This window comes from Lepisosteus oculatus, chromosome 14 (genome assembly GCF_040954835.1).
Source record: "Lepisosteus oculatus isolate fLepOcu1 chromosome 14, fLepOcu1.hap2, whole genome shotgun sequence".
Lineage (NCBI taxonomy): Eukaryota > Metazoa > Chordata > Actinopteri > Semionotiformes > Lepisosteidae > Lepisosteus > Lepisosteus oculatus.
In genome coordinates this window covers 33,955,215-33,963,655 of record NC_090709.1, presented here as the reverse complement: position 1 = coordinate 33,963,655, position 8,441 = coordinate 33,955,215, and positions in this window count along the sequence as shown.

The window sequence follows — 8,441 nt, the reverse complement described above, 5'->3', positions numbered from 1 at the left end:
AACCGCTTTTACCGCAGGATCCGTCTCAGAGCACATTTTGCCGACAATTCCTCTTCACAGGCAGCTGATAACAACCCGGTTATTGATGTCATTAACAACATTAATCCCAAACAGAGCTGTTGGACTCCCTCCTCTGGCCGTTTTCCACCAGTTGATTATTTCATCAACCAATGCACTAATCAAGCTCCCAAGGCACTCTCTATACCCAGTAAACATAGGTCTAACCTCACCCAAGGAGAAAATCAGGCGCTCCAGTCTCTCCGCAACAGGGATGATATCGTCATCAAACCAGCGGACAAAGGAGGTGCTGTTGTGGTGTGGCATAAGGATCTGTATGTCTTTGAAGCCTAAACAACTAACTGACACTAACTGACACTTCTGCCTACCTCCCTCTCCAACAGGACCCTACCACTGACTACCAAAAGGAAGTGGTATCCACCATTTCCCTTCTTATCAGCGGTAACGAGCTCCCCCAGGAGGCGAACCAGCTCATCATGGAACATCCACAGGTATCTCAATTTTACCTCCTCCCCAAAATCCACAAACCGGACACCCCTGGACGGCCCATCGTATCAGCATGTAACTGTCCAACTACTTACATCTCAGCCTTTCTCGACAGCCTCATGAGACCGCTGGTTGATCTTCCCTCATACATCAAAGACACCAACCACGCGCTCCAACTTTTTAATGATTTCCAATTTCAGGGTACCGAATGCTACATTTTTACCATGGACATCACATCTCTGTACACCGTCATTCCCCATAATGACGGCCTTACAGCCCTCAAGCACACGCTGGACAAACGCACAGTGCTTGATCCACCCACCCACACCCTGGTACGCCGTGCAGAATTGGTCCTCACACTGAACGCATTCTCTTTCAATAATCTTTTTTACCAACAGGTCAGTGGAGTTGCCATGGGCACCAGAATGGGACCCAGCTATGCCAACATTTTTGTCAGCTGGGTAGAAGAACGCTTCTTCGCTTCCTACACTGGCTATGTCCCTGACCTCTACAAGCGATATATTGATGACTGCGTCGGTGCCGCCACATGCTCCAACGATCAGCTTGAGTTCTTCCTGCACCATTTCACCAACTTCCACCCGTCCCTCAAATATACGGTTAACATATCTTCCACCACTCTTCCATTTCTAGACATCCACTTGTCTATCAACTACCCCCGACTGTCCACTTCAGTTTATTACAAACCCACGGATTCACACAGCTACCTCCTGTACAGCTAATTTTACCCCAACCACACTAAAAACTCTCTTCCTTTTTCACAATTCCTTAGGTTACGACGATTATGCAGCGACGACATCGACTTCGAGAACCAAGCCCTCGAAATGTACTCATTTTTCATCAACAGAGGATACCCCAGCAGTGTGATTGACAAGGCCCTTGCCCGAGCCAAAAACACCCCCCGGACCATCAACCCGATCAGGAACTCCCGCCGTAAAAACTGCATTCCTTTGGTGCTTCCTTACCACCCTAACACACTTCCTATCCCCAGGACCATTAACCAGAACTTTTCCATCGTACAGGATGATCCCTCCATTGGGGCCCTCTTTTCTGACCGCCCTATCATCTCATATCGCCGACCACCTAATCTGCGTAACCTCCTTGTTCACAGCTCCCTTGACCGCCCTCAACAACCATCCACACCAGGCACTTTCCCTTGCAACAGAGCTAGCTGTATCACCTGCAAGTACACAGCCACGACCACACTCATTCAAGGCCCCTCAGGACAATTTCCGGATCACCCAGACAGCATCTTGTACCTCCAGCAACCTTATTTACTGTATCTCTTGCAGTAAATGCCCAGCCATCTACATTGGAGAAACAGGAAGGAGACTCGAAGACCGCTTCAGAGAACACGTCAGGGCTGTGAAGATTAAAGATCTCTCCAAGCCCATTGTTTCTCATTTCACCTCTGACGGCCACAACCACTCTAATCTCTCTGTATGTGTTCTCAAAGACAGTTTTCAGAAACTCATACATCAGAAAGACCACCGAAACTAAAATTATTCTCCAGCTAGGATCACACATTCTCCGTTCCCTTAACGACAGACTACTGTTCTTTTAAATTTTCTCCATTCATTGAAAGTTTCATTTCACACCTCTCTGCACCCAATCTGACTTCAAACCTCTTGATTGGCCTCTCTTTCTGTCCCCTGCTCCCGCCTCTCACTCCTCCTCTCTCCCAGCCTTTGTTCTCCCGCTACTTTACCTTTGCCTACTGCCCTGTCTCTCTCACACCTGAAGAAGGCTCCACGGCCGAAACGTTGTGTTCTCTTTCTTTTTTTCAGCATGGAATAAACCTATTACTTGACACTGATTTATGCAGAGAGTAGCGGGGGTGGGATGTCAGGGCCATACGACACTTCTTTACGTAGAGAGTGGCAGGCGTGCAATGTCAGGGCCTGACAACACTGCTTAACGCAGAGAGTGGAGGGGTGGGTCTCAGGGCCATATGACAGTGCTTAACGCAGTGAGTGGTGAGGCTGGGATGTCAGGGCTATACGACAGTGCTTTACGCAGAGTGGAGGGGGCGGGATGTCAGGGCCTGACAACACTGCTTAACGCAGAGAGTGGAGGGGTGGGTGTCAGGGCCATATGACAGTGCTTTAGGCAGAAGGTGGCGGGGGTAGGATGTCAGGGCCTGACAACACTGCTTTATGCAGAGAGTGGTGGGGGTGGGATATCAGGGCTTGACGACACTGCTTTATGCAGAGAGTGGCGGGGGTGGGATGTCAGGGCCTGACAACACTGCTTAATGCAGAGAGTGGAGGGGTGGGTGTCATGGCCATAAGACACTGCTTTATGCAGATAGTGGAGGGGTGATTGTCAGAGCCATAAGACACTTCTTTAAGCACAGAGTGGCAGGAGTGGGATGTCAGGGCCTGACGATACTGCTATACGCAGAGAGTGGAAGGGGTTGGATGTCAGGGCCATACGACAGTGCTTTACGCAGAGAGTGGCAGGGTTGGGATGTCAGGGCCTGACGATACTGCTTATCGTAGAGAGTGGCAGGGGGTTAGATGTTAGGGCCATATGACATTTCTTTACGCAGACAGTGGCGAGTGTGGGATGTCAGGGAATGACGATACTGCTTTACGCAGAGAGTGGCGGGGGTGGGATGTCAGGGCATGAAAACACTGCTTTACTTAGAGAATGGAGGTGTGGGTGTCAGGGCCATACGACAGGGGTTAACGCACAGAGTGGCAGGGGTGGGATGTCAGGGCCCGATGAGACTGCTTTATGCAGAGAGTGGAGGGGTGGGTGTCAGGGCCATACGACAATTCTTTAAGCAGAGAGTGGCAGGGTTGGGATGTCAGATCCTGACAGCACTGCTTAACGCAGAGAGTAGAGGGGTGGGTAACAAGGCCATACGACACTTCTTTTCGCAGAGAGTGGCAGGGGTGGGATGTCAGGGCATGACGATACTGCTTTACGCAGATAGTGGCAGGGGTGGGATGTCAGGGCCTGACGATACTGCTTTACGCAGATAGTGGCGGGGGTGGGATGTCAGGGCTTGACGACACTGCTTTATGCAGAGAGTGGAGGGGTGGGTGTCAGGGCCATACGACAGTGCTTAACGCAGTGAGCGGCGAGGCTGGGATGTCAGGGCCATACGACCGTGCTTAACGCAGAGAGTGGAGGGGTGAGTGTCAGGGCCATATGACAGTGCTTTACGCAGAGAGTGTCGGGGGTGGGATGTCAGGGCCTGACGATACTGCTTTACGCAGAGATTGGCGGGGGTGGGATGTCAGTGCATGAAGACACTGGTTTATGCAGAGAGTGGAGGGGTGGGATGTCAGGGCATAAATACACTGCTTCATGCAGAGAGTGGAGGGGTGGGATGTCAGAGTCTGACCATACTACTTTACGCAGAGAGTGGCAGGGTTGAGATGTCAGGGCCTGATGATACTGCTTTACACAGAGAGTGGCGGGGTTGGGATGTCAGGGCCTCACGAGACTGCATTATGCAGAGAGTTGAGGGTTGGGTGTCAGGGCCATGCGACACTTCTTTACGCAGAGAGTGGCTGGGGTGGGATGTCAGGGACTGACGATACTGCTTATCGTAGAGAGTGGCGGGGGTTAGATGTTAGGGCCATACGACATTTCTTTACGCAGACAGTGGTGAGTTTGGGATGTCAGGGCATGAAGACAATGCTTTTTGTAGAAAATGGAGGGGTGGGTGTCAGGGCCATACGACAATTCTTTAGGCAGAGAGTGGCGGGGTTGGGATGTCAGAGCCTGACAGCACAGCTTAACGCAGAGTGTGGAGGGGTGGGTATCAGGGCCATACGACACTTCTTTTCGCAGAGAGTGGCAGGGGTGGGATGTCAGGGCCTGACGATACTGCTTTACGAAGATAGTGGCGGGGGTGGGATGTCAGGGCTTGACGACACTGCTTTATGCAGAGAGTGGAGGGGTGGGTGTCAGGGCCATACGACAATTCCTTACGCAGAGAGTGGCGGGGTTGGGATGTCAGAGCCTGAGAGCACTGCTTAATGCAGAGAGTGGAGGGGTGAGTGTCAGGGCCTGACGATACTGCTTTATGCAGATAGTGGCGGGGGTGGGATGTCAGGGCTTGACGACACTGCTTTTCGCAGAGAGTGGAGAGGTGGGTGTCAGGGCCATACGACAGTGCTTAACGCAGTGAGCGGCGAGGCTGGGATGTCAGGGCCATACGACAGTGTTAACGCAGAGAGTGGAGGGGTGAGTGTCAGGGCCATGTGACAGTGCTTTAGGCAGAGAGTAGCGTGGGTGGGACGTCAGGTTCTGACCATACTGCTTTACGCAGAGAGTGGCGGGGGTGGGATGTCAGGGCCTGACGAGACTGCTTAATGCAAAGAGTGGAGGGGTGGGTGTCAGGGCTATACGGCACTTATTTATTCAGAGAGTGGCGGGGGTTGGATGTCAGGGCCTGACGATACTGCTTTACGCAGAGATTGGCGGGGGTTGGATGTCAGGGCCATACGACAGTGCATTATGCAGATAGTGGAGGGTGTGGGATGTCAGGGTTTGACAACACTGCTTTATGCAGAGTGTGCAGGGGTGGGTGTCAGGGCTATACGACAGGGGTTAACGCAGAGAGTGGCGGGGGTGGGAAGTCAGGGCCTGACGATACTGCTTTACGCAGAGAGTGGCAGGGGTGGGATGTCAGGGCCTAACGATACTGCTTTACACAGATAGTGGCGGGGGTGGGATGTCAGGGCTTGAGGACACTGCTTTATGCAGAGAGTGGAGGGGTGGGTGTCAGGGCCATACGACAATTCTTTTCGCAGAGAGTGGCGGGGTTGGGATGTCAGAGCCTGACAGCACTGCTTAATGCAGAGAGTGGAGGGGTTGGTATCAGGGCCATATGACACTTCTTTACGCAGAGAGTTTAGGGGGTGGGTGTCAGGGCCATATGACAGTGTTTAACGCAGTGAGCGGCGAGGCTGGGATGTCAGGGCCATACGACACTGCTTTATGCAGAGAGTGGAGGGGTGGGTGTCAGGGCCATACGACAGGGGTTAACGCAAAGAGTGGAGGGGTGTGATGTCAGGGCCATACGACAGTGCTTTACACAGAGAGTGGCGGGGATGGGATGTCAGGGCCTCACGAGACTGCATTATGCAGAGAGTGGAGGGGTTGGTATCAGGGCCATATGACACTTCTTTACACAGAGAGTGGAGGGGGTGGGTGTCAGGTCCATACGACAGTGCTTAATGCAGTGAGCGGCGAGGCTGGAATTTCAGGGCCTGACCATACTGCTTTACGCAGAGAGTGACGGGGGTGGGATGTCAGGGCCATACAAAAGTGCTTAACGCAGATAGTGGAGGGTGTGGGATGTCAAGGCTTAACAACACTGCTTTATGCAGAGAGTGGAGGGGTGGGTGTCAGGGCCATACGACACTTCTTTACGTGGAGAGTGGCGGGGGTGGGATGTCAGGGCATGAAGACACTTCTTCCTGCAGAGAGTGGAGGGGTGGGTGTCAGGGCCATACGACAGTGCTTAACGCAGTGAGCGACGAGGCTGGGATGTCAGGGCCTGACCATACTGCTTTACGCAGAGAGTGACGGGGGTGGGATATCAGGGCCATACGAAAGTGCTTAACGCAGATAGTGGAGGGTGTGGGATGTCAGGGCTTAACAACACTGCTTTATGCAGAGAGTGGAGGGGTGGGTGTCAGGGCCATACGACAGTGCTTAACGCAGTGAGTGGCGAGGCTGGGATGTCAGGGCCTGACAACACTGCTTAACGTCGAGAGTGGAGGGGTGAGTGTCAGGGCCATATGACAGTGCTTTAGGCAGAGAGTGGCGTGGGTGGGATGTCAGGGCCTGACCATACTGCTTTACGCAGAGAGTGGCGGGGGTTGGATGTCAGGGCCTGACGAGACTGCTTAATGCAGACAGTGGAGGGGTGGGTGTCGGGGCTATACGACACTTATTTATTCAGAGAGTGGCAGGGTTGGGATGTCAGAGCCTGACAGCACTGCTTAACACAGAGTGTGGAGGGGTGGGTATCAGGGCAATACGACACTTCTTTTCGCAGAGAGTGGCAGGGGTGGGATGTCAGGGCCTGACAATACTGCTTTACGCATATAGTGGCGGGGGTGGTATGTCAGGGCATGAAGACACTGCTTCATGCAGAGAGTGGAAGGGTGGGTGTCAGGGCCATACGACAATTCCTTACGCAGAGAGTGACAGGGCCATACGACAGTGCTTTATGCAGAAAGTGGTGGGGGTGGATTTTCAGGGCCAGATGAGACTGCCTTATGCAGAGTGCGGAGGGGTGGGTGTCAGGGCCATACGACAGGGGTTAACGCAAAGAGTGGAGGGGTGTGATGTCAGGGCCATACGACAGTGCTTTACACAGAGAGTGGCGGGGATGGGATGTCAGGGCCTCACGAGACTGCATTATGCAGAGAGTGGAGGGGTTGGTATCAGGGCCATATGACATTTCTTTACACAGAGAGTGGAGGGGGTGGGTGTCAGGTCCATACGACAGTGCTTAATGCAGTGAGCGGCGAGGCTGGAATTTCAGGGCCTGACCATACTGCTTTACGCAGAGAGTGACGGGGGTGGGATGTCAGGGCCATACAAAAGTGCTTAACGCAGATAGTGGAGGGTGTGGGATGTCAAGGCTTAACAACACTGCTTTATGCAGAGAGTGGAGGGGTGGGTGTCAGGGCCATACGACACTTCTTTACGTGGAGAGTGGCGGGGGTGGGATGTCAGGGCATGAAGACACTTCTTCCTGCAGAGAGTGGAGGGGTGGGTGTCAGGGCCATACGACAGTGCTTAACGCAGTGAGCGACGAGGCTGGGATGTCAGGGCCTGACCATACTGCTTTACGCAGAGAGTGACGGGGGTGGGATATCAGGGCCATACGAAAGTGCTTAACGCAGATAGTGGAGGGTGTGGGATGTCAGGGCTTAACAACACTGCTTTATGCAGAGAGTGGAGGGGTGGGTGTCAGGGCCATACGACAGTGCTTAACGCAGTGAGTGGCGAGGCTGGGATGTCAGGGCCTGACAACACTGCTTAACGTCGAGAGTGGAGGGGTGAGTGTCAGGGCCATATGACAGTGCTTTAGGCAGAGAGTGGCGTGGGTGGGATGTCAGGGCCTGACCATACTGCTTTACGCAGAGAGTGGCGGGGGTTGGATGTCAGGGCCTGACGAGACTGCTTAATGCAGACAGTGGAGGGGTGGGTGTCGGGGCTATACGACACTTCTTTACGCAGAGAGTTTAGGGGGTGGGTGTCAGGGCCATATGACAGTGTTTAACGCAGTGAGCGGCGAGGCTGGGATGTCAGGGCCATACGACACTGCTTTATGCAGAGAGTGGAGGGGTGGGATGTTAGGGCCTGACGATATTGCTTTACGCAGATAGTGGCAGGGGTGTGATGTCAGGGCCATACGACACTGCTTTACACAGTGAGTGGCGGGGTTGGGATGTCAGGGCAATATGACACTGTTTTACACAGAGAGTGGAGGGGTGGGTTTCAGGGCTATACGACAGTGCTTTACGCAGGGAGTGGCAGGGGTGGGATGTCAGGGCCTGACGATACTGCTTTACGCAGAGAGTGGTGGGGTTGTGATGTCAGGGCCATATGACACTGTTTTACACAGAGAGTGGAGGGGTGGGTGTCAGGGCCATATGACAGTGCCTTACGCATGGAGTGAAGGGGGTGGAATGTCAGGGCTTGACGTCACTGCTTTAAGCACAGAGTGGACGGGTGGGTGTCAGGTCCATACGACACTTCTTTACGCAGAGAGTTGCGGGATTGGGATGTCAGGGCCTGAAGATACTACTTTACGCAGTTAGTGGTGGGGGTGGGATATCAGGGCCATACGGCACTTCTTTACGTAGAGAGTGGCAGGGGTGGGATGTCGGGGCTTGATGACACTGCTTTATTCAATGAGTGGAGGGGTGGGTGTCAGG